Source organism: Euleptes europaea, chromosome 4 (assembly GCF_029931775.1).
Source record: "Euleptes europaea isolate rEulEur1 chromosome 4, rEulEur1.hap1, whole genome shotgun sequence".
Taxonomy (NCBI): domain Eukaryota; kingdom Metazoa; phylum Chordata; class Lepidosauria; order Squamata; family Sphaerodactylidae; genus Euleptes; species Euleptes europaea.
In genome coordinates this window covers 87,967,474-87,994,842 of record NC_079315.1, presented here as the reverse complement: position 1 = coordinate 87,994,842, position 27,369 = coordinate 87,967,474, and the positions used below count along the sequence as shown (strand labels likewise).

General features: G+C 44.9%; 1 protein-coding gene across 1 annotated transcript in view; it reads right to left on the bottom strand.

Moving 5' to 3' along the window:
- Nucleotides 1-21,610, bottom strand: part of TNPO1 (transportin 1) — an 85,245-nt gene extending 63,635 nt beyond the window's left edge. Inside the window, exon 1 of the mRNA XM_056847999.1 lies at nt 21,524-21,610. The gene's annotated coding sequence lies outside the window, so the exon portion shown is untranslated. The remainder of the gene's footprint in view (nt 1-21,523) is intronic.
- Nucleotides 21,611-27,369: the final 5,759 nt, after the last annotated feature.

The following is a 27,369-nucleotide window of genomic DNA, read 5'->3' as shown; positions in this document are numbered from 1 at the left end:
TACCTTAAGAGTCTCAAGCTTCTTACAATCACAGTCCCTTCCTCTCCCCACAATAGACACTTTGTGAGGTAGGTGGGGATGAGAGAGTTCTGAGAGAACTGTGACTAGCCCAAGGTCACCCAGCAGGCTTCATGTGGAAGAGTGAGGAATCAAACCTGGTTCTCCAGATCAGAGTCAGCTGCTCTTAACAACTACACCACACATGTTAGGTAAAAGGAGGCCACTCATGCCTCCGGATAGTTAAAAGCAGTTAATTGGGTCAGTTTCAGATGATTCACCTGAGGTACTTTACAAGCTAAATAGAGAGAGAACCAAAAGAATACCTGTTCTCATATCAATTGTACAAGCAGGACACTCAGTGGTGGAAAGAACCTCAAGTGCCAGTAACTCTCTTTGCACATAAGCCTTTAAAGTGGTTGAAATGTATGGAACTTGAAAAAGGAGAATACCAAACTGTTCATACCCATGTCACAGCTAGTGTGATACAGTGCTTAGAGTGTCAGCTGGGACAAAGGAGACCCCGATTCAAATCCTCAGACTGCTATGAAGCTCATTCAATGATCTTGGGCAAGTCATTATAATTCAACCTCATCTATGGCACAAGATTGTTGTAAGTAGAAAGGGAGGTGGGAGCCATGAAGGCAACCTTGAGCACCTTATAGTTCATAGAAAACAAATAAACACATTGGTGGTGGGAAGATGAAAAATGAAAAAGCTTATTTTGCCCTTGCTCCTAAAAATGCTCTGATGCCTAAAAATTAAAATAGCCTTCCTCATTTCTTCAAATGTCTTTCTGAGAACCTCAGGCTGCAGTGCTAGGCATGCTTACCTGGGAGTAAGTCCCAGTGAACACATTTCTGAATAAACATGCATGAGATTGTGATGTGCCACATTCCTCACCCATGTGTCCAAAGGAACCAGCCTATTATCTCATGCAGATGTTTCAGAAATTACATGAAATAATAAAGACTACAAGCAGCACATGCCTAAGCAAGCATACTCAGAAGGAAGTTCAACTGAGTTCAATGGGATTCATTGACTAGTAAGCGTGTATAGGTCTGCAGCTTATTGATGCAGTCTTATGCACAATTGTATTGTTCGATAAGAAACAGAATGCCAAAGACAAATTACTTTCTGAGAGAGGTCTGTTTATGCGATAATAGTTGCTTTCTGAATCGCAGGCTACTGCAAAATTCCATTAATAAACATTTTGTCATACCATGTGGTAAGCTGTAATCCTTTATAGAAGTAATTGTAAACTATCCAATGACAAGCGTTGCCTTTTGAGAAAGAGAAAAAGCGCTGGTTTTATAAGAGAAAGTGAAAACAACTCAAGACTTTTCAGCACGGGTTTCATGTAATGATATCATGGTGTCATATGAGTAAGTAACATTTTATGCAAATACCATGGTCCCAATCCAGGGATCAATGATGCACTGGCAGCAAGCTACAAATCTGCTGCTGTTTGCAGAAAACTCCCACGCACACACACACAAGCACATGGCTGACACTCAGTGAATCACCCATTGAAGGAAGGGCAAAAATGGATACCTAGAATCAGCCCTTCAGCTCTGAACAGGCAATTAATACTGTGAAAGTTGACTGGCAATACGCAGCAACCCCTTCACATCAGAGTCAGTTTTCTCCTAATTTAGTATCATATATATATATATATATATATATATATATATATATATATATATATATATATATATATGCAGTAACAAAGAGAAAGGGCATGCACAAATAAAATGGGGGAAGAAGGGGTTGTGTAAAATGTTTTCAAATAAAACACATTACTTTTTAAGTCTAAACGAGGGGTGTCAAACATACGGCCCGAGAGCCAGGTCTGGCCCCTAAAGAGCTCTTATCCGGTCTGCGAGCCAGCCAAGGCAGCCACCACCCCCACCTTGATCTGAGCTGGCAAGCCCACTGCAGGCTTGCCAGCCAAGGCAGCAACCTTCCCCAGTCCCGATTTTAGCTGGCAAGCCTGCTGTGGGCTTGCCAGCTGAGGCAACAACCCCCCCCCCATCCTGATCTTGGCTTGCCAGCCAAGGCAGCCACCACCACCACCACCCTGTTCCCAGTCTGGGCTGGCGAGGCCTGGCCCGGTCCAACCAAGTGACATTTATGTCATCTCCAGCCCTCGTAACAAATGAGTTCGACACCCCTGATCTAAACGAATATTCAGCAACTTTGGCTTTAATTAGTACATTGTTTGCTACCAGGATGGAAAACTCATGAATAGAGGCAATGAAGGATAGACTATTTTATTATGTATTAATAAACTGCTGAAAATTTTTGAGATTAGAATATAAGATCATTAATGGAACAGCAATAGTAATGTTATCATTATAACTTAACAGACTTTTCACATCTGATGTAGGAACACCTCATTGCCATGGAATATTGTCAAGGAAAACAAATTAGCTGCAGTGTTGAACACACATGTACATAGGAAATCCACTAATGGATCTTATCCAAGATGACTATAGATACTGACCCAATAGGCAGTCGTCCCTAAACGCTCACAACTGCAAGTGAAGGGAATGGCTTACTGCACTGTCGGTGATAGCAACATACAACACAGGGAACTATTATAATGGTTTTGATATCCAACAGCGCCATTCTAAGACCTGCTACTGAAAAGCTTAGTGTGGTAACTAAGCCCAAGACCAACACGTTCCTAAGATACACCAACATAAATCGGAGCTATGCCAGCACTGGTGTCATGCCAGTGTAACTCCAGCACCAGCACAGAACCAAGTGAAGTCAAGGGACATGTCATGGCAGGACAAAGTCAGCATCCTAAACCTCTCCAGCCCTGGTCACACCCTCAATGCTGGTATAACATTACACCAGCAAGAGCCCTGGTGTAACTTTAAATATCCCCATAGAACACAGAGAGGTTGAAAAAACAGGTCTCTCAGCACAGATATGGTGGTGGTGGTGATGGGATCCCCACTGAAAGGTCATTTGGCACAAAAAGGAAGTACTTCTCTTTGGCGGTTTGTTGAACCAATGTATTATGTCAGAACCCTTACAGGATTCTCCCTTTCTGGACACTAGTATCCAACGGAAGTAAGCTCGGGAGGTGGACCCCTGGGCCACAGCCTATGAGTCAGAACTGTTTCCCTTACCCCATGTATTCACTCTGCTCATTGTCTCAGCAACCCCTCTCCCAATTGCATGTTCAGTGGAAGGTAGGAGGGGGCTTGCAGATGTGCTGGCAGCATGTCACCATGTTGTGACTTCCGGGTCGGGGGAGATCGCAGCGAGCCGCGCAGAGAATCGCGCGCCGGCTAAAAGCGGGTGGGGGGTTGAATGAACTTACCCCCCCACAATAAAGTGGCACCCCTCGGAGGAAGAGGGGATGCTGGAGCAGCGCGACTAACCGAGCCGCCTGTGGAAGCGATTTGCGCTGAGGAATCAGTGGAAGCTGCAGCGGGCGAGCCGGGCACCATTCTGGATTCCTGAGAGAGCAGGGTGCTGCCGTGGAGGACCTTCCGATCACACACACAGATGCAAGTAAAACAAGTTTTGGAATTTATACAACTATAACTGAGGTGTCTAACAGAGAACTACTTGAAATAAGCACTCTTTTCTTATTGCTATAACTTCAGTAATGGGATTTGATTGAACTTGGCTTTTTGCCAGCTAGACTGCGCAGTTTAAAATCCAGCTGCATTTGCATGCTACAAAAGTGAAGTTAAAAGTGGGCAGTCTGACCGCCAATGCTCTCTAAAGTCTGGATTTTATTTCAAATGTGAGATTCCAGAAGTTGGAAAAAATGTTGACTCATTAAGACTTGTAATCCATAGAAGGGGTGGTGGTGGATTTAAACTGAATTATAGCTCAGAACTAATGGATGATAAAGGGGAAAAAATAAAAGCTTCCTAAAGATCCAAAACAACACCAACAGCAGCAGGTGTCTGCTTTGCCAAGAAGAGCTTCAGTTTCTAAAATATCTCTGACTCCAATATCTCCAGTTGCTACAATGGCTACTCCTGCATCTTTTAAGACAGGACCCAAAACAAAGTCAATGGAAGAAACCTTGGGCTCCCTTCATGAAATGTTTGCTAAAACTTTACAAGAAGTGACATCTATAAAGGGAGAAATAAGTCAAAATACTGCTGCCATTTCTTCTTTAAAGGATTCAGTAAGCTCTTTGACCACAAGACAAGACAAGGTGGAAACTAAGTTACAAAAAAAGATGCAAGACAGCAAAGAAGTAAGAAAGAAAGTAGACACTTTGGAACTCTCTATGGAAGCTAGGCAAGAAAGAGAGGAGAAAAGGGAAGATCAAATGGCAATGATGTACTTTAATTAAAAGAAACCTACATACGGATACGTGGCCTTAAAGAAAAAATTGAAGCAGGGAACTTGAGAAGCTTCTTGAAAACGCATCTAGCAAAACTACTTGATGAAGAAGAGGATGTTATTGAAGGAATGCTGATTACAGCTTATAGGGTTAATTCTGCCTTTGAAAGGAGGAATAATGTTCCAAGGGACTGTTTAATTCAATGTCTTTCCAGAAATCATCGGGATCTCATCATGAATCAACACTATAGTACACCACTTATAATTGAAGAGACTACTTTGAGACTGATGAAGGAAATACCAATCAGACTACTGTGGAAAAGAAAGGATTTTGCGGAGATTGTGGAAAGGCTGAAATTTAATGACATCCAATTCAGATGGGAATATCCTCAAGGTGTTTCCTTCTTCTTCAAAGCAAAAAGGTTTAGGATTGCAGAGATCCTTAAAGCTGAAGAGTTTCTAAGAAGATATGATAAGGACTTGGCAAAACCATCTAATCAGTTCCCATCTAAAGACAAGCCAGAAGAATCTAAATTGGAAGAGGCGACTGGGGGAGCAGGTCCAAGTAGCGTGGAGTTTTAATCAGAAGACAATGATGGCTGAGCTAGAATGGAAATTGAAGGGGTTAAAGGGTGGGGGGTGGGGAAAAATTATTATCTGGTTATAAATGAGGGTCAATAGTTAAAGGGTTATATAGAAAACAAAAATAAATAATGATTACAAACTTTTTGTTGACATTTTAGCTACAAGATTAAAAAAGATATTAAATAAGTTTATACATGAAGAACAATTGGGATTTCTGCCTGGTAGAATGATTAGTCATAATGTCAGGGCGGCGATAGATTTGATTGAATTGGCAGAATATAATTTAAATACTCCAGTTGCTATGATATTTTTGGATGCGGAGAAGGCCTTTGATAATGTTAATTGGAATTTTATGAAAAATATATTGGAACTTATAGAGTTTGGGGCTGGTTTTAAAAGAGCTATAGAAGGTATATATAGGCAGCAGACGGCCAGATTATTTATAAATGGCGAAATATCACCGCAATTAAAATTTCAGAAGGGTACCAGGCAGGGTTGTCCTCTTTCACCTTTATTGTTTTAGAAGTATTGTTGAATAAGATTAGACACGATGATAGTTTAGTAGGTATAAGGTTTGGAAGAAATCATTATAAGGTTAAAGCTTATGCAGATGATTTAGTATGTTTTTTGACTAACCCTAGTTGTCAAGTTGTAAACTGGAATAATAATATTGAGGTCTATGGAAAGCTTGCAGGATTTAGGATAAATAGAAATAAGACAAAATTTTTGATTAAAATATGACTTTATCACAACAAGAAGAATTGATTAGTAAAACTGGATTTTGCATCGAAAGTAAAGTAAGGTATTTAGGAGTTTGGTTAACATCAAATAATTTGAATCTTTATCAGAATAATTATGTTAAAATCTGGCAAAATATAATAAGAGATTTTAAAAAGTGGGAAAAGCTGCCTTTATCATTATGGAGTAGGATCTCGGTAATTAAAATGATGGCTTTACCTAAAATGCTTTTTTTATTTCAGAATTTACTGATTATAAAAGGAGTTAAAATTTTGTTTGGGGTAAGGAGAGGCATAGGATAGCTTATAATAACTTAACTTTTCTACCATGAGTTGTTCCTAAGCTGTCGGTCCCTAACATAGCATGCCTTCATTTCTCTCTCCTTCCCACCATATAATTCTTCTATGTTTGTCTGCCCCTCCCCTTTCCAGAATCATTCCTTCTCATCTCTACCCTAGCCGGGGTGTTAAAACATACTTAACAATAGAACAGAAAACTTGTGTGTCAGGTTACTATTTCCCAAGAATCTATCAAAGTAGTGAAAGGGTGATATTTACATCTCTGCACACATTGCAACCTATATTGATCTGTATTAGAGGTTATAAATGTGGAATAATGGATACCTGAGTTGAATGCCTAAGTTCTAGTTTATATCACATGCTGCATAATTAATTCATTGACTAAACTAATATGAAGTGATACTCACAGGCTCAGAAGACTTTAAAAGGGGATTAGATTCATGGAGGTGGAAAGGTCTATGGGTGGCCAATAGATATGATGAGCAAATAGAACCTCCTTGTTCAGAGACAATACACTCTTGAATGCCAGTGTGGGGGCAACTTTTTGGGGTGACTGTTGTCTTTATACCCTGCTGATGGGATTCCCAGTAGCTGGCTGACCAGCTTGGGAAATAGGACATTGGACTCGAAAAACCTCTGGTGTAATCCAACAAGCTTGCTTTATTCATATGAAAACTACAGGGCATGTAGTTATCCTATCCTCATTTTAACAAAGAGATTGAAATGTTATTTGATGATCCCACTGCTTCCCCTGCATCTTTAAGTATGCTACTGAATTCAAGGAGATTGCAATTTTTTAATGTTGAAGAAAAGGTATTCTGTGCATGCCCAGAATAATTTTTCTTCTTGAACTCAGCCCATGCTGAAAACAAACTCTTAGGCAAGGCATAGTGAGATCTTTGCACAAACTTGAGTAACTAGAAAAGAGAAATTCTGCAGGGGTACCCATGCTAGTCTGTTGTGGCAAAACCAAAAAGGAATCTTGTGTCACTATAAAAAAATAACATGTATTGTCATTCCAGCTTTCATGGTTCTAATCTATTTCATCAGATGCATGAAGTGAATACTCAGTCTATAGATATTGCTCCACACATGGAAAAAATGTTTAATAGTAAGGAAGAGAATCAGTTGTAATTTCCATTAAAATGCATGCTATGGGGCTATGACACCTTGTAATTAATATTATGTTAAATTTTTAAAAGCTTATATGCAACAGAAAACTGGGGATAAGCACCATTGAATAAAATGAGACTTACTGTGAGAGATCCCCCTCTCTGAGTTTGCTTCTCCAAATCAGTTGCTCAGACGTTGATACAGAAACAATAGATTTATTGAAGCCTTCAGGAGATGAGACAGGCACAGGTAGAAAGTTGCAAGTGAGGGGCTATACGGGTTTACAGAATATATTGACTCCAGGGCACTGGGGCACTGGGGTTCACACTTATTGTTATGGGAAGTTACAAGCTTGGCATAATACAAAACATCAGACGGATCCCAGGAAGTCTGGTGCGGCTATCACACTTCCAAGGCCGCACCGGCCTGAGGGAGTACTGGCAGGAAGAACAGCGGGGGGGAAGATACATGGGCCATCAGGCCTGGCGCCTGAGACCAGAAGGTGTGAACTGCTTTTACGAGTTCACTGATAACACCGCAGGTGATGGAAAGCAGAGACACAAAGACAGAGACCCTCACATTCTGCCCCCCTTAAGGCCCCCCTCCGAGAGGACGAGGCTTATCGGGATAAGCGAGGTGGAATTCTCGGACCAAGCGAGGAGCTGCCATGTGGGGTGCGGCCACCCATTCGTCATGAGCGGAGCCAAGGTTTTTCCAGCGAACAAAGTAAAACAGTTTCCCTTTGTTCCATTTGGAATCTAAAACCTTGGATATTTCCAAATGGGTATCCCCTCCTACTACGGTAGGAATCTCATGAGCGGGAGGGGGGTGGAACTGGGGAGCTGCTACATAAGGTTTGAGGAGGCTTATATGGAAGACTGGATGAACTCCCTTGAGAGTCTTAGGGAGACTCAGTTCCACGGTAACCTCGTTGATTACTCTGGTAATGGGGAAAGGTCCTACATAACGGTCGCTCAGTTTTTTGCAGGGGCGAAGAGAGCGGAGGTTTTTGGTGGACAGATAGACTTGCTCTCCCACCTTGAGTTCCCATCCCGGAGACCGGTGTTTGTCTGCTTGTTCCTTGTACTTGCTTTTTGCCCTTTCCAGATTTTTGAGCAACCATGGCCAGGTGGATTTAACCACCTGAATCCACTCCTGAAGATCAGGGGTAGACTGGAGCTCTGGCGAGACGGGGGCAGAACCGAAAGGGCCAAAATCCGTCCCGTATATAACTTGGAAGGGACTAAAGCCGGTAGAGGAATGAGGCGCATTGTTGTACGCATATTCGGCAAATGGCAGCAGGTCGACCCAGTCGTCCTGGTGGAAATTTACATAGCAACGCAAATAACATTCTACTACCGCATTTACTCGTTCCGTTTGACCATCCGTTTGGGGGTGATAGGCGGAAGAAAGACCCTGTTCCTCCACTCCCATTAACTTTAGGAAAGCCCGCCAGAATTTGGCAACAAACTGGACCCCCCGGTCGGAGAGGACCTTCCTCGGGATCGAGTGTAGCCTGAGGACGTGCGTGGTGAACAGTTTAGCTAAGCCCTGGGCTGAAGGAAGACCTGCACATGGAACGAAATGAACCTGTTTGGAAAAGAGGTCTGTGATAACCCAGAGAACCGTTTTCCCCCGACTTGGAGGTAGGTCGGTGATAAAATCCATGGCGATGACTTCCCAGGGACGGGAGGGGTTCTCAAGCGGTTTGAGAAGCCCCGGGGGTTTTCCCATCCGTTTCTTGGCTGTGGCGCAGGTGGGGCAGCTGCGCACATACAACTCTACATCAGATCTCATACCGGGCCACCAGAATTGCCTTCGAACCAGGTGAAGCGTTTTTATGAAACCAAAATGACCCGCTAGCCTGGCCCCATGTACAAGTCCCAATACTTCTTTGCGAAGGGAAGATGGGACATATAGTTTCCCCCCTTGCACCCACCAAGTGTTGGTTCGTTCCAAGCCAGTGGGGAGGAGATGGTGCTCCTCCTCCTGTAAGGAGGCGTCCCGGAGTCGCTGTTGGAATGCTTCCGGGATACCTTTGAGCGTAGGGGGGGTCTCCGGTTGGCGGGCTTGGGATCGGGTGGTGACGGCCAAGCCAGGGACTTCCCCTCGCTGTTCGGGAGTGAACAGGGAGTCGACGGGGCGATCGAAATCGTTGCGATACTGGGGAAGTCGTGACAAAGCATCAGCTAGGGCATTTTCTTTGCCAGGGACATGTTTGAGGGTGAACCGGAATTTTGCAAAAAATTGGGCCCACCGAATTTGTTTGGCATTGAGTTTTCTAGCTCCCTTGAGAGCCTCAAGATTCTTGTGATCTGTGCACACTTCGAACGGCAGCTCGGCCCCCTCTAAGAAGTGTCTCCATATGGTAAGGGCATGTTTGACCGCTGCTGCCTCCTTCTCCCAAATGGCCCAGTTGATTTCGGACTGGGAAAACTTTTTGGAGAAGTAGGCGCATGGCCTCAACCGTCCCCCCTCATCCCTCTGCAATAGGGCCCCGCCCATGGCTACATCCGAGGCATCCACCTGCACCACGAAGGGCTTGGTGCAATCCGGGTGAGCCAAAACGGGTTCGGATGAAAAAAGTAGCTTTAAACGTTCAAAAGCTTGCTGGCACTGGGGAGACCATTGCAGACGGGCTGAGGGGAGTGCGGCGCTAGCCCCCCTGTCCTTGGTACGCAACAGGGCAGTGAGGGGAAGCGCAACTTGGGCAAAGTTGGGAATGAAATTCCGGTAAAAGTTGGCAAACCCCAAAAACTGTTGAAGTTGGCGGCGGGTAGTGGGGGTTTCCCAGTCCCGCACCGCCTGGACCTTGGCGGGGTCCATTTCCAACCCTTGGTGGGAAATCACATACCCCAGAAATGTAATAGAAGGTTGGTGGAATTCACACTTGGACACCTTAGCATACAGTTTGTGCTCCCGCAGCCGCTGGAGCACTTCTCGCACTAGGCGCACATGTTCTTCCATGGTCTCAGAGTAAATAAGAATGTCATCGAGAAATACCACCACCCCCCGAAACAGTAAATCATGCAAAACTTCATTAATTAATTGCATAAAGACACTCGGAGCCCCCGAAAGTCCGAACGGCATGACCAGGTACTCAAACATCCCAAAACAACTGGAAAAGGCCGTTTTGGGTTCGTCTCCTTCTTTGATGCGAATGCGGTGGTAGGCTTCTACCAAGTCCAGTTTGGTGAAGATTCGGCCCTCCTTTAATTGTGCTAGAAGGTCAGGAATAAGAGGGAGGGGGTAAGCATTAGACTGGGTGACTGCGTTCAGTCTGCGAAAGTCAATACACAGTCTTAAATCTCCCGTCTTTTTCTTTACAAAGAAAGCTGGGGCTGAATAAGGAGCCTTGGAGGGGCGTATGAAACCCCTCGCCAGATTGACATCCAGATAGTCTCGCAATACAGTCTTTTCACTAGGGCTCATGGGGTAAACCTTTCCCTTAGACAGTTTGCCTTCCCCTACAATCTCGATGGCACAGTCCGTTTCTCTGTGGGGAGGCAGTTCGTCGCACTCTCTAACATCGAAAACATCAGTAAACTGCGAGTACTCAGAGGGTAATTGAGGAGAGACTGGGGCGGGGGACCCTACCAGTGCGGCGGCTGGAGTTCTGAGTACCCGTTCCTTGTCATGCAACCCACAGGGGTTTTCGGGGAAGGAAAGCACCCGTTTAACCCAATCAATGGAGGGATTGTGTCCCCTTAACCAGTTCATCCCTAACACCACAGGGGTTACAATAGGGGCGATGGTGAAATACAACCGTTCCCAATGTTCCCCCACGGACATAATCACGGCTGCAGTTCTGTGGGTCACAGGGCCCCGTTTAAAGTCACTCCCGTCCATTTGGGAAAAACGGAGGGGTCCCGGAAGCCGCTTGCGCCGGACACCCAACTTCTTGGCAGTTTCCTCATTTATCATGGTGCGGGCACACCCCGAGTCGACCAACGCGGGGACCTCTAACGGGGGACCCCCTTTGGGTAGGGACAGATGAACACGCACAAATACATTGTCCTCTTGGGCGCTTACCATCGGTGGAGCTCCTTGCACAACGATAGGGACGGTCTGCTGCGGAGCCCCCTCTACAGCAGACCGACGGCGTTTTTTGCCGGCTGTTCCCACTCTTCCTCCTCGCTGGAAGAGGGGGACGGGGTGGTGGCTTCCGGGGAGCCGTCCGAATCAAAGACGGTATTTGTAATCCGGGACCCCGATGGGACCGTAGAGTCGGATGCCCCATCCTGGGGGCGCGCGTGGAGAGCGGAGGGTGCGCCGGAGCGCCGGCTCAGTGGTCCACTTCTGCGGCGAGGCTGGCTGTCGGCGGCCGGTTTCGTCGGCTCGGCCTGGGTTTGGCGGGGGGGGGTCGGACGGCCTGAGCGAGAGGGGCATTGCGATGCAAAGTGACCCTTTCCCCCGCAGATCAGGCAGACGCCGGCCTCGAACCGCTTGCGGCGTTCCGCGGCCGAGAGACCCCCGCCACCCCCTTGCCGGAGTTCCCGGCCACGGTCACCTCGGGGCCTGGGGTCTCGCCCAAGCCGTTGCTTGGACAAGTTCAGGAGTTGTTTGCGATTCTCGATGTCAGCAGCATGGCGAACCCAACCTTCCACATCCGGGGGGTTCCCTTGCATGAAGGCCCAATGTTGGAGGTCTGGGTTGAGACCCTCCCTGAAACATTGTACCAAGGTAGCTTCACTCCAGTCCAGAATTCGGCTAGCCAGTGACTGGAACTCACTTGCATACTGCGCCACCGACTTAGTCCCTTGGCGCAGTTGCATCAGGGAGGCTTTAGCCCGCTCACCCAGAGTCGGGTCCTCAAAACGGTTTCGGAGTGCTACCATGAACTCGTCCAGGGTTCGCAGCACCGGCGAGCGGAGTTCATACTGCAACACCATCCAGGCAGCCGCCTCCCCTTGCAGTAAGGAAGCCACGTACTGCACCCGGGACTCCTCAGAAACGAAGGTTCGGCCTTGTTCCCGCATAAAAATGTCTACTTGGACCATAAAAAAGGTCAACTGGTCTCCCGACCCGTCATACGTGACTTTCAGGTCCCGACGGGCCGGGGGGGCAGGGGTTGCGGGCGGAACTACCGGCGCCCCGTCTGGGGGAGCACCGGCTGGAGGTTGCAACTTCAGCGCATCTAGGGTCGTGGCCATCTCACCCATTACGCGTTGCATGATCTCCATCTGCTCCTGCATAGCCCGGCGGTCTTCCTGCCACTGCTGTCGTTCTTCCTCCATGAGGGCCTCTTTGCGGGCCGGGTCCCCTTCGAGTCCCGTGCTGGGGAAGGCCAACCGGCGATCCTTCGCCGCAGTCCGCGAGAGCGACCAGCCCTTGGGAGAGTCCAGCCAATAAGTAAGCCCCCGGGGACGTCCGTCCCGATCTTGGTCGGGGGCGCGACCCTTCGGTTTCTTTGGCTTGGCTCCCTCCTCCTTCGGGTCCGGCTTCTCCGGCTCGTCCGGTTCCTTGGGGGCATCGGGGTTAGGGGTGGTGTCCTCGTCGGCTGACATTCTGTCCAAAGCGGTACAGCTGCAGTCCGAGAGGCAAGGACTTGCAACTTAATGTGAGAGATCCCCCTCTCTGAGTTTGCTTCTCCAAATCAGTTGCTCAGACGTTGATACAGAAACAATAGATTTATTGAAGCCTTCAGGAGATGAGACAGGCACAGGTAGAAAGTTGCAAGTGAGGGGCTATACGGGTTTACAGAATATATTGACTCCAGGGCACTGGGGCACTGGGGTTCACACTTATTGTTATGGGAAGTTACAAGCTTGGCATAATACAAAACATCAGACGGATCCCAGGAAGTCTGGTGCGGCTATCACACTTCCAAGGCCGCACCGGCCTGAGGGAGTACTGGCAGGAAGAACAGCGGGGGGGAAGATACATGGGCCATCAGGCCTGGCGCCTGAGACCAGAAGGTGTGAACTGCTTTTACGAGTTCACTGATAACACCGCAGGTGATGGAAAGCAGAGACACAAAGACAGAGACCCTCACACTTACTTCTAAGGATAACTGTTCAGGATTACTCCCAAAAAGATCTAGTCAGTTCTGTAACCTTTGATCTACAAAGGATCTGTACCTTCACCCTGATCAGGAGCATGGATTGGGCCACTCTGCTGTCTCCCCCCCCCCCCCATTTAAGGAGGCAGCAGCAGGAGAGGAAGGGATGGGATGGAATAGGAAAAGAGAGCTAGAACTAATTGGATTTTAGCACCTGTGGATAAGAATAGCTTTCTAAAGTTAGTTGTAGGAAAACAAAATCATCTGGAGAATTGGCTCACTTGCCTTCTCTCCCTGGACAATGAAACCCAACTTCTCACATTTCCCCAATTTTCCTTCCCCCATTAAGTATTGTGTTGTCTGGGTTGTTATTGTTTTGGATAGTAGACACATTTTAAAAGTCTTTTGGTAGTTTAGTACTGTTTGAGAGGGACCTGGGCTTATTCCCAGGTAACAGTTATTCTATTCACAGTAATAGAAAGACAAGTGGTTTGTCTTGATATGTTTTGGATCAGGATCATGGGGTGGGGGGTCCCATGGTGGCTCTTGGCAGACCTGACTCTGCGTGCTCCAACAATTTTACTCCATCACATGTGAGCCCCCAAGGCAGGGGCTAGGGTAAGAGCACCATGTGCAATTTCGGAGCAGACTTACTGTGTGCTGCTACTAGGAAACATTACTCATTAATAAACTTGTGACTGTTCGGACCCTTTGCAGGCAGCTCTCCAGTCAACATAGAGCTCACAACAGACCCCATTCACAGTGAGATACCATCAGCTGAGCCAACAATATGATCAACAGCTGCAGCAACCTGTGCATCTAACTCTTCAGTTGTTGGATTGCCAACTCTTGTTCTAGCCTGAACCTCCACCATTGCAAACTGCTTAAAGAAGCAGTTTGACCCCCTCATTGGGACAGCTCTGCCTGTGATACTGCAACCTGTCAGTGCTGCTTACAAGGGCACAGAAGCCTTGTTGGAATAAAGTGTTGGCAACCTCATTCATCTGACTTACTGTCCAGATACCTGATGCTATTCAATAAATGTGTGGATTGTCTCAGTTGTGTCTCTACATCTGCAGTTTGGTAGGCAGAGATCAGTTCCTGCCACCTGCTCCCAACTAATTGATTCTGTCTTTAGCATGGCACCGATACTAGGAGAGGGGCTGAGGGGGGGGGTGTTATCCAATGCTTGCACAAATATGCTCTCCAAGGCAGAAGGGAAGGGTCTTCAGCTGGTACACACACTCCAATCACTATCTCAGTCTCATAAGCCACACAGCCTGCATGGACAGGGGGAGGTCAGGCGCCGCTAGACAGATGGAGCAGAAGGAATGCCATGATGAATGAGAGTGGATTGAAATAATGAACCCCGAGTGCATCGGGGAATGGTGACTGGGGGATTTCTGGCCAAAATGACTGGTGTGTAGGGTGGCCAAAGAACAAGGATGGTCCAACCTCCATAGCTGTGTCTGATGGTCCAAAACCTCAGCTGTGCCTGGAAACTTTCTACAGTTGACCGATAGGTAGCTGCATATGGTATTCAGATCAAGGGCTCTGGATATAAACATTTGCCTTACCACTATGCTTTGCAGTATTCCCTGCCTTGGTAGATGTGGTTAGTGTCAACACCATAGTTGCTGGTGGATGGCTAGTGCTCTATGCTGTGTCTTGTTCCTGTGCCCAGTTAAGTGTGTGGTTAGGAGGTTGTTCCTATAGAAGGTGTGGGTTCTAATCTGGCTTCTTCCACATTTTGCTATTGATCAGCCCACTGCTGGGCAAAAGGTGGGCTTTGCCTTCTTGCCAGAATTCCCCTCCGAGGGGGTAGGCATCCCCAGAGAGCTATGGGGGAATTGACTAGGACAGTTTCTGTCAATGTGCAGCTGGATGGTCTCTTGTAGCTGCCATGTGGTATGCCTCCCCCTTGGCTGGTGCTCCTGAAATCAGAGGGCGTAGACTGGACTAACTCTGCATATATAGCACTGTAAGTGTTGTATAGGAAAGTATATTTTGCTGCATGCATGAAGAGAGAAGCTCTTATGATTTAAAACGAATCTGGCAGGTTTAAGAGACACGGTTAAAGAAATAACTTGAATGCCTTTAATTTGGTACAATATATGGCCTGGAAGATTTAGTACATCACAAGGTGCAAGAGGTTTCAGTATGCGCTGAATATTATACATTTACTATTGGCACATAAGATAAAGCCATCCTTACAGAAAGAGATACTCATAACTCTGGACTGAGATCAGCTTCTCAGTTCCTGAGAAGGAATAAATCAAGAACAGAAATGATAATAAGGTGGGAGTAAAATGGCTGTCTGAAAAGAGAGATGAGTCACAGCAGTTTATAACATCAGAAAAGAAATGAGTTGCCACTGGTTTGTTGCCTTGGCTGCAAGACTCAAGCAGAACTTTGTTCATACACTTCATCTGTTAAATGTGAAACTTAAATGTAAACTGACCCATTTTTAATCTGTTTACAATCTTATAATATAGAGGGAGAATGAAGCATACATACTAACCATTGGAAAACAGGATTAATTTCTCAATAATGCATGTATGTTGCATATATAATATCCAAACTATTTCTTACTGTCAGATTGAAACACTTATAAACCAGAGATCAAGACAAATCATAAATTGGTTTAAGCCCAAATGCTGTTATGTTACAATCAGTTCCTTGTAACATATATCACTGTGGAAAGGGCAACTATCATATCTTAGGTGAACCAATACGTTACAGGTATTGGTTGTAGGCATGGAGAAGCTAGGTTTTGCTTGAAATTCAAAGGCACCAGTTTCCAGGTTTCAGGAGTGTAGTGATGAGACTCCTGGATTTTCAACAGCATAAATATGAGATTTATAGCCTGATTCTAATATAGCTGGCACACACACACAGAACTCCTATGTCTTACCATGTGGATTGTTGCTATCACATTAAAAATGTTCCCATCCCTGGGGAAGTCTTCAGTGATCATTGTCATGAGTGTAGAGATATGACATGCTAGCAGTAATGCCCAGATTTATTAAAACAAAGAACCATAAGGAATAAGAGATATTTTATCTACTGTTAAAGTAACATTTTTTATCACCATATATTACAAATGTGGGTTCTAGATTAAATCAAGCCCGAAGCCTCCCTATAAGCTAATATGATCAAACTGAGGCTATTGTACTTTGGTCACATTATGAGAAGACAGGAGTCTCTGGAAAAGACAATAATGCTAGGAAAGGTGATGGCAGCAGGAAAAGAGGAAGACCCAGCATGAAATGGTTTGACTCAGTCAAGGACGCCTCAGCCTTTAGTTTGCAAGTCCTAAGCAAGGCTGTTAAACAATAGGATGTTTTGAAGGCCATTAATTCATAGAGTTGGAAACGAATTGTCGGCACTTAGCACACATATTACAAACGAGAATATGCACATTCTCTACCAGTGTACATGCACACATGTATATTTCTCATGACAGTAAAATATTTTGATGCATTAGGGTAAAGTTTCCACTTCTAAGAAAACCCAAGGGAGAGAAAGAATTTATTACTGGAGAATAAGAAAATGGTGGACTTTGGCTTAAATCGCACAGAAAGAGTCTGCCAATGGATGGGAGGGTTTTCAATTTGCCCTTCACAGCATTCCTGGGAGTTTATTGATTTATTTCTATCCTGCTCTCCATCCCCGGCTGAAGTTCCCTGTCTTGAGCAGCATTTTGGGGGTCATATTAGGCTGTTGCAGGATCAGGAAGATGAGGAATTCCCATCCTGCAGACAGAAATTAAGGATGTAAAACACTAAATGATTAAACAGTGCAGATTTGTTTACTATTTATACATTGCTATAAACATTTAAATATTTCCTCAGGCTTGGAAAACTGGCAAACATTTACCTATGCATTCCAGGGTAATCGGTGCCTGTGTAATATGCTTTCTAATGCTGGCCTTATGATTAATTGTCCGCACACCAAAGTATATTAACAAGTTTATTTCTATTTTAAAAAATCAGCAGCAGAGCGACAGTATGTACAAATATGTATGTGGACTAAACAAATTGAGAACCTCTCAATGTTTTAATATTTAAATGATAAAATTTGATAGGGATTTAAATTTAATTCTAATAAAGCAAGTAAGCAACCATTTAAACTAACAGAAATCCCTTCCGTCTGCAGAGATTTACGGTGTGATCCAACCCCTTTTTATGTTTATGGGGTACCTTAATTTGTACTTTGAAGACATGTAGCCAGAACTTTCTGTTTGTACCTGAAGGTGAAAAGTCATTAAAATACTCTAAAATAATAATAACTCATCTCTCTCAAAGTAAACGGCACACAGACATAAGGGGTAGGAAGGGGGGGAAAGGATCAACAACTAGAATCTACTGCCCAAAGCAACTGTTTTATAGGAACACTGTCCCTGGATTCAGGTTGGGGAAAAAATGTCCTGTGTGGAAATGTGCTGCTGAAGCTTTTCATGGCATGGAGGTATATAACCTAATTTGGTAAATAACATCCCACTGAGCCTCTGTTAAGGTACAAGCCATTTTTCTCTCATGAGAGTTGGAAACCCTACTTGGAGTCATGTTCAATATGACTTTGCAGGGGGTTAAACCCACACTTCTCAGCAAAGCCCTGCCTCAACCACCCTCTCTTCATCGTCTCTCCAGCAAGTTAATCCTTTTTACTCATCCTTACTACTGCTTTGTTACATGCGACTTAAATGGCAAGCCCTCTGGCAGGGACCTGTTTGTGTATAGTTTAAAGTAAAGTATTGCCACTCACTCTGTTAAACTGTACCTGTTTTGTGAAAGGCACATCAGACTCCTGTTTGTCATTAACACATTTCTGTGAGCCATAATACAGCGAATTTAAAATGACCCATCAACAACACTTGGTACTGTATTTACTATACAGAGTACTTTTGTCACCATAACATGCACAACTGAGGTGCTGCACAGCCTGCTTTCTCTGGGAAGATGTAGTTATTTAACACCACATCTCTAGTAGTGTTATGAACCAAGTAACAGTCCATAAAGATTGTAAAAACCTTAGGATAGGGTGGTGGTGTTTGATACTTGATAAGGCAGTAAAAAGGTAAAGTTCCCCTATGCAACCACCGGGTCATTCCTGACCCATGGGATGATGTCCCATCCTGACGTTTCCTAGGCAGACTTTGTTCATGGGGTGGTTTGCCAGTGCCTTTCCCAGTCATCTTCCCTTTACCCCCAGCAAGCTGGGTACTCATTTGACCGACCTCGGAAGGATGGAAGGCTGAGTCAACCTTGAACCGGCTACCTGAAACCGACTTCCGTTGGGACTGAACTTAGGTCGTGAGCAGAGCTTGGACTGCAGTACTGCAGCTTACCACTCTGCACCACGGGGCTCCTGATACAGCAGTACAGTACTTCAAAACAAACAACTATTACTTAGGACTAAAAATAGGGTATTGTGCAGTATTGATGACTGTCTCCACCCCATGGTACAAACGTTTTATCCTTCCCAGAAAAAAAACTACAGGGAAATCAGTATAACCTAGCCATACCACCCTGAACCTCCACTTGATGTGAGATGCACGCCACCAGGAAATATATCCTGAAGCAAAAGGCATCACACAGATTCTAGCCCTCAGTTTGGGGAAGGAGCATTTTTTTCCTTTCCATCAATACAAGGAGTTGTTAGTAGGAATGTCTTTGAGAAGAGCTCCCAGGAAGTAGGACCAACATCCTCTTGCCGGCTAGTTCTCTGGACTTTCTAGGTGACAGGACTCCTCCTGGCAGTGAATGGGATCACTCACACTCCAACCCAAATTCCACCCAAAGAATCGTTTTTGGCAGCAAAAACTAACTACTCCTTTGCCACCATGGCCACAATATCTGTTGCTCAGGAGAGGGAAATGTGGTTCAGAAACATACTCCAAGGACAGTTTCCTTTGTGAACTGTTTCTCCACTCGCCATTACTACTGTTCCCACATACTGTGTTTGTGTGTGTAAAGTGCCGTCAAGTCGCAGCCGACTTATGGCAACCCCTTTTTTGGGGTTTTCATGGCAAGAGACTAACAGAGGTGGTTTGCCAGTGCCTTCCTCAGCACAGCAACCCTGGTATTCCTTGGTGGTCTCCCATCCAAATACTAACCAGGGCTGACCCCGCTTAGCTTTTGAGATCTGACAAGATCAGGCTAGCCTGGGCCATCCAGGGCAGGGCGTTCCCACATATTACATACATTTTAATACTTTAAGTTTTTGCATATTTTATACCACATATAGTAAAACATTTCAAGAATTGTGGCACATTCAAAATAGCTATCAATGAAACCAAATGAACTTAACAACTGAGCTCTCCACTACTTCCCCAGAAGACAAACCAATAATTAAACCAAGATTTAAGCATGTGCTGCACTGTGGCCTACACATCTGATCTTGATTGCAACCAATTTGTTTAGGTCTCTATGTAATTTTACCCCAAAATGACTTAAAGCTTATCTAAATTACAGCAAAGTTGTATATCAACATCCGTTATTTTATAAACTAAATAAATAAAAGAAGCATGCTAGAATGGTTTGAATCCCCACTGTGCCAAGGAACCTTGCTGGGTGACCTTGGGCCAACTGCACACTCTCAGCCTAGCCTACCTCACAAGGTTGTTGCAAGGATAAAATAGAGGAGAGGAGACCTACGTAAGCCACTTCAGATCGCCACTGGAGGAAAAGGAAAGGTATAAATAATTTTTTAAAAAAATACATACAGCTCTCTACAACACAATCATGAGTTTCCATAAAAGAGTTCACCTAAAATAAAGCATGCTTTTTGCCAAGACAACCAAAATCCTATAAATATTAATTTCCTCTCCCTTCCATTCATCTGCCTTTTCTTCACATCACTTTGTGACAATATGTACAGTAGTCCTCTTGGCAGCTAGTCTATATAGCTGAACACTATTAACAGTTTCTGTTTCAGATCTTTGCCAAGAACATCTTCTCCTTTTTCTCTTTTTAATCTAATTATCAAGCTAACATCCTGATCCTAAATTTGTTTCCTTAGAAACAAGTCCCATTGCTTTTAATAGAAGTTATTTCCTACTAGTTTTAGAACCATGCCTTTAGTTATTTGAAAGTAAGAAATAGGTAGCAATTTTCCTTTTTGCACGTTAAGCTTACCCTTAAAGTATTGCAAGCTTTATGTAAAATTGTGTACAATCATACAAAATCAGAACTATACCCCATGTTGGACTGGTTCACCTATAACTCCAAAAGATAATGCACTCCCTGGTTCTCTCTGTTCCTTCCCTTGTGCATTCCAGTTTCCTCCCTGACTTTGGTCTTACCCAGATTAGCCACCTTTGCAGCTAATCTGTTTCGTGATATGCCTGAATTGGCAACTACTGTGCACACTAGCCCTTCAAATCAGACTGAAAACCACTAGTGAAGACAGAATTTGCATGCAGCAGCCGCTGTGGTTCACCGCAAAAGAGGAAATCAGGGATGGAATCTGAATGTGTTAGAGGGAAGACAAAAAGTCTATGCAAACATGAAACTCCCTTGTGTTCTGTATTGCCAAATCATGGTTCACCTTTACATGTGAACCAAACCATTGTGCAATGGTCACAGGGTATATTTTGTCAGATTTGCTTCATCAAAAATCCAACATCTTTTCACTTTTAACTGCTGCCGTTCTGTTGAACACCACAGAAAGATTCTGGCACTGATGGTGAGTCCCTAACCAGAGCCCCTGAAACAATCCTGAAGCGAAAGAACAAGGAACCAGACCCAGCAGCCTCACAAAAGGCGGTGGGGGCCTGACCACCACTCAAGGGGGAAAGGCGCAATCGGTTGCACCGTTAGGATGCTCTAAAGACCACGTAACCCCAAAGCCAGGTACCCTCTCGTCCTTTCAAGTTATGACGATACATCAACAAGTTATGCATATCTGATTGTATTACAGACAGAAAGGGGACTCAGTACAGTTGCAGTTTCATCCAGTTTCTATCATTGTTTATCGTTCACTCTGACACTTCATGACATTTCACCCACTGCCTTCAAACACAGTTATCCTGCCCAGCAACAGACTTCCCTTGCTATCTCAATACATTTACAGAAAGGGGAAAAAGATTATCACAAACTACTAAGCCAAAATACTTAAGTGGATCCTCCACATTCAGCGAAAGTCTACCTTGCTGTCTCACCCTCGCTAGAAAAGAGGGGGAAGAGTCAGACAGGCACCTCTTAGCAAACCTTGACATCTATCAGGACTGCCAGAAGTCAGAAAGGCAGAAGCCCCAAATACGCACAAAAGGAAATGCTGGGCAGGGACGGCAAAAGCCGCCGCAAAGAACACGCGGGCCCCAAAGCAGCCGCCATCCGCCCCGAGCCACAAAACCGTGAAGCCGGTCTCCTGCACGGGGACCCGCCAGCAGTTTAAAAACCACGTCGCTAACCAGCCATTGGCCAAGGCCACCCGCGCAACGCCCGCCCCTGGGCAGCCATACCTGCTGTCATTGGTAACCAGGGTGCCAATCAAGTCGCAAGCGGCGATGAAACGGGCGGGCGAGAAACGCCCCCTCTTTCCTCCTCCACATCGTCCGCCCTCCCCGGTCAGGAGCCTCGGAGCTGCCCACGCCTTCCTGGCTAGAAAACCGTTATGCGTAGCGGACGCTCCCCGCGGCCTAGGCCCGACCCCCGCCCTCAGCCGACTACCCACGCCATCCCAGAGCCCAGCTACAGGGGCGAGGCGAGCGGAGAAACAATCCAATCCCCCCCCTCCTCCTTCCCGCCCCAGCAAGCCTCCGGCCCCTGAAATGGCTGAACAAAGAGCGCCTCGCTTCTTCTTCGCCACGGTCCGTCCCATTGGCCGGAGGGCGGAACGAGGGAGGCTCCAGCCTGCCTGGAAGGCCTAAGCCTGCTGGTAACCAAGGCAACGACAGGCAGGTGATGGCGCGGCCTTGTTCGTAGGACTGACGCACAGGGCGGAGCGACGTCGCAGCGCGCAGGTGCCCCCTCCTCTCAGTCCTGGACAGTTCATTGCTGACGAGGCAAGTGAGCTGGTGACTATACGATCCAGAGCTTAAGCTCTTAACCACTACAGGACACGAGCACAAGAGGAACTGAGATAGTAACATTTCACAGTATTCCATGCTTTATCACCTAAATAGTACATGACTTTATTCATCATTGCATCTTTGCATTCTGCCCTTACTTACCAGGATGGCCCCTAACATTCAATAATCACCATTACATAGTGTGAGACAGTCATTAAGCAACATTAGAAAAGAGCAAGAGTCCAGTAGCACCTTAAAGACTAACAAAAATATTTTCTGGCAGGGTATGAGCTTTCGTGAGCCACAGCTCACTTCTTCAGATACCTTCTTCAGAAAGCTCATACCCTGTCAGAAAATATTTTTGTTAGTCTTTAAGGTGCTACTGGACTCTTGCTCTTTTCTACTACTGCAGACAGAGTAACACAGCTACCCACTGTGAATTAAGCAACATTGCTTGCTTTATAATCTTAACTATATCAGAAACCAGAGCCCCCTGGCACAGAGTGGTAAACTGCAGTCAAAAGCTCTGCTCACGACCTGAGTTCGATCCTGATGGAAGTCGGTTTCAGGTAGCGGGCTCAAGGTTGACTCAGCCTTCCATCCTTCCGAGGTTGGTAAAATGACTACCCAGCTTGCTGGGGGTAAAGTGTAGATGACCAGGGAATAGGGTTGCCAACTTCCAGGTGGCAGCAGGAGATCTCCAGCCAATAGAGATCAGTTCACCTGGAGAAAAATGGCCGGTTTGGCAATTAGACTCTATGGCATTTAAGTCCCTCCCCTCCCAAACCCCATCCTCAGGCTGTGCCCCAAAAATCTCACGCAAGTGGCGAAGAGGGACCTGGCAACCCTACTGGGGAAAGCAATGGCAAACCACCCTGTAAACAATGCCTAGTAAACGTCGGGAGTTGGCAACCGTACCAAAGAGGTTGACAAAGGGGTGCTGCAGTTATACAGAATGTTGAATTGCAACTGTTTGATATGCCACAATTTATAGTCCACAGTGTGCTAAACTGTGGATGCCTGGCAAATGGTTCCTTCGCTTCCATCCTTTACCTCTTTTATGCTTGAGACATAATAACATTTTAATCATGTGAACCCATAGGAAGGAGGCCCTTGAAATTTTTCAGTAGAACTATGGTGCTTTCCACCTAGGGTAGCCAGCTCAACCCCCTGCACAATGCAGGAAATTCACAACTACCTCCCCCCACACCCCAGTGACCCCTACTCTATGCCCAGAAGATGGCAAAAAACAAACAACCTTCAGGATCCCTGGCCATGATCCACTGTCTATAGCCAAGCCCTAAAATAAGACTACATTTACTCTAGTCCTGCAGGCAGAGACCAACATGTGTAGGATAGACGACTCACACGATATGCTTCACATAAAACATTCTTAAAACTACAATACTTGTTCAGGGAAGGGAAGAAATAGACTGACAAAGTCAACAGATGCCTAGATATCTCCTATTTCAGGTTAGACCCAGCAGAAAAGCAGCACTTTCCATATATAGCTATCAGCTGGAATTTCTCCAGTGCATCATTAAAGATCTACAAGCCATGCTGGGAAATGATTCTTCAATTGCACATGCCTTGTATATTTGTTCCGGTGACGGTGATTTTCTTGTCACCGACTTATAAATAGCCTCCCCCACAACTGAATGAACTGCTCATCTGCAACTATGGACCATCTAATGGAAATACCAGCCTAGGAATGCACCCTTGTGAGAAGCTCTGCTGAGGTTATTCTCATGTCTTCTCAGGCAATACCATCAGGACTAACAAAAGTCCAACCATCAAGAGCCTGTTTACTTGCAAGTCTTCTAATATGATATAAGCTATTCTACAACAGCAATTCCTGTTTACCATTTGTATTGATGAGCAGGTCAGTCACAATGCAAAAGATAAAAGGACAGAAATGGGATATTAAAATGCTAATAGTCAGAAGCCTTTGGGAGAATACGAGTCTCCCAGAATATTCTATGGTGGATCTTAAAGGGGGGTGGGGAACAAAAGGAAGCTGCTAAATTGGAATTCATTAGCAAATGTGTGGAATTTGGTCTCATAAAATTCTGGGGTTCTTATCTCACTTCAGAAAGTAAGCATCCTTCATTATACATTTATTTGCTCCATTTATTTGCTAGGCCTCTTCATCATAAACAGCTGCTAGTTGGGAGTGGGTTACACCCTCATGATTAAATTTTACATTAATTCAACAGGATTCTATATTCATCTGTGCTTTCAATAGTATTGTGACACATCTACTGCTGTTTCTGTACCTGATTGACCTTTAGTCTGTAGTAGTAGAACCAAATTCGATCCTCACTTTGGCATCTGACGAAGTCAGCTTTACTCACAAAAGCTTATACCCTGGAAGTGTGTCTTCATATGACAGAGAAAAACATAGGACAGAGAAAAATGGTAACAATGGGGTTAAAAGGCAATGAAATGCAAGAGCTACACTCTGTGACATTTCTATAAGAACATAAGAAGAGCCATGTTGGATTAGACAAAAATGGGATATTGAAATGCTGTTCCCACAATGGCCAGCCAGTAGGGTTGCCAAGTCCCTCTTTACCACTGGTGGGAGATTTTTGGGGCAGAGCCTGAGGAGAGGGTTTGGGGAGGGGAGGGAGCGACTTCAATGCCATAGAGTCCAATTGTCAAAGTGGCCATTTTCTCCAGGTGAACTGATCTCTATCGGATGGAGATCAGTTTTAATAGCAGGAGATCTGCTAGTACCTGGAGGTTGGCAATCCTACCAACCAGCTACCTCTAGGAAGCCCACAAACAGGAAGACTACAACAGCATCCTGCTGCCTGTGCTCCCCAGCAACTGATTTAAAGATATATAAGGCTTAATTGTATACAAGTACAGTGACGATTCCCAAGAACAGTAATGATTTTTCTTGACTCTCTAAACTAATTTAACACTTGCATTGAGATAGGAAACCATTGTTTTTATTGAGGCCTAATGTGGCAGTGTCAAGCTTCCAAATGAATTTTCTTTCAGCCCATTCATGCTGGAGAGCAAGCGTGGTGTAGTGGTTAAGAGTGGTGGTTAGGAGTAGTGGACTCTAATCTGGAGAACCAGGTTTGATTCCCTGCTCCTCCACATGAGCAGTGGAAGCTAATCTGGTGAACCAGGTTGGTTTCCCCACTCCTCCACATGAAGCCAGCTGGGTGACCTTGGGCTAGTCACACACTCTCAGCCCCACCTACCTCACAGGGTGTCTGTTGTGGGGAGGGGAAGGGGAGGTGATTGTAAGCTGGTTTGATTCTTCCTTAAGTGGTAGAGAAAGCTGGCATATAAAAACCAAGTCTTCTTTGAAATTCTATTGTGAAAAAATTGTGACTTTTAGGTCAGCAACTAAGTGTCCTGATGGAGATGTTCTCCCACTGGTTTTTTAATGCTGTGATCTTTATATCCGATTTGTGCCCATTTCTTCTTTTGCATGAAGAATGACCTACTGTATTTTTTCTATGTAGACAGCACAATGGCATGGTTGACAGATGACTGGGTATATCTGATATTACCAGGTCTTGTAGTACTGTTGCCTGAGTTCATCACTGAGATTATGTATCAAGTAATGGTATACTGCTGAATATGCTCAATGTACTGCTATTAAGTTTGGCTGTGAGTAACCACTGAGCAGTAACATTAAAAGGCAACACCAGTTCAGGAGGTCTGAGGTCTGCAAACGTTATGCAAGCAATGAAAAAGCAAAGTGGTCGTGCTAAACAGACCTGTCTCATTTGGTGTATACAGCAGTGCTTTTTATCTCTGAGATTTCGAGACTGTTACATTGCTTGTGAGAGACATATGAGAATGTCTCTGTTATGGGTAGTAGGAGTTAAGTACTGCTTTTCACTTTGCATGCAAAGCCATTCACATTATTATTTTTTATTATTCAAACTAAAGAAAAGAGGGCTGCACCAAACCAAAGGAAGACAAAAAGCAGTAATTGGTGTAAGGAATTTTTAAAATAATTAATTTGCCCCTACACATTTCACATACACATCCTCAGGGGGATCTTTCTTAAATGTCCCAAACAAGCAATGAAACAATTATGAAACACGTAGGGGCAAGTTAATTATTAAATATTTTCCCTTACACTAATTGCTGCTTTTTGTCTCCTATTTTTTATTTGCTATCACAAAATTACAATACTAAAAATAAAATTTAAAAACAGTACTGGTTTTACTTGCTAGTGAAAAATTATGTTTAATTTCCACTGCTGCCTCTACCAAACAGATAATTATCAATTGATTCATGAAGTATGTGGCCAGTTGTGAAGAGAAAAGGAAATAATTTATTAAGTGATAACATAAAAGAACAAAAAGGCAAATTGCAAGAGGAAGTGGAAGCTTTGTGAAACAGGATTTAAAGCAACCATACAGAAGGATCTTGCCAGTGGGTGTGTCCATTACTAGGTTTTTATGGGAAATATAGATCTATATGATGTATTATGTGGAACAGCAGTTTCAGTTGTAGATGACTATGGAAGAGGAATCTTTCAGCTGTAGAAAATAATCCTCTACTAGTCCTTTGACCCCACTGCTGACTCTTTTACTGGGCAATGGCAGCACACTTACCGGGAATATAACATTTCTTCAAAACTCAAAATGGCTGGACTGTGGCTAGAGTGCACTGATCAATGATAAGCAGGAAGGAGAAGAGGTTCCTAGATGGAGGGAGGAGGTACAGAGTGGACCTGCAATTCAAGTAATAGTATGAAGTAAGCATCCAGACCAAAATTAGACTGCTTTGCTTGGGGGAACTGATGGGACTTGAATCTTGTGGTGGCATCAAGGACAAGAGGAAACGATTCAGGAGTTGTCTGTTTAGTGCTTGTGCTGTGCTAAGACAAGTGTCCAGTTTGTTCAGCAGGTGAGATGGTATAGTTTTTCTGTTAATAAATGTACTGCTACAATTGGTTCTTGTAGGTTATCCGGGCTGTGTAACCGTGGTCTTGGAATTTTCTTTCCTGACGTTTCGCCAGCAACTGTGGCAGGCATCTTCAGAGTAGTAACACTGAAGGACAGTGTCTCTCAGTGTCAAGGGTGTAGGAAGAGTAATATATAGTCAGAAAGGGGTTGGGTTTGAGCTGAGTATTGTCCTGCAAAAGTATTGTCCTGTAAGTATCAAGATAATGTGCTAATGAGGGTGTGGTATGTTAATATGGAACCATTGTATCCTGAAGTGATCTGTTAATGTGTGTAATCCAAAACTAATCTGTATGGCTATTGTTGAATGTTGTCTTTGTCTGGAGGTTTTTCAGGGCAGGAAGCCAAGCCTGA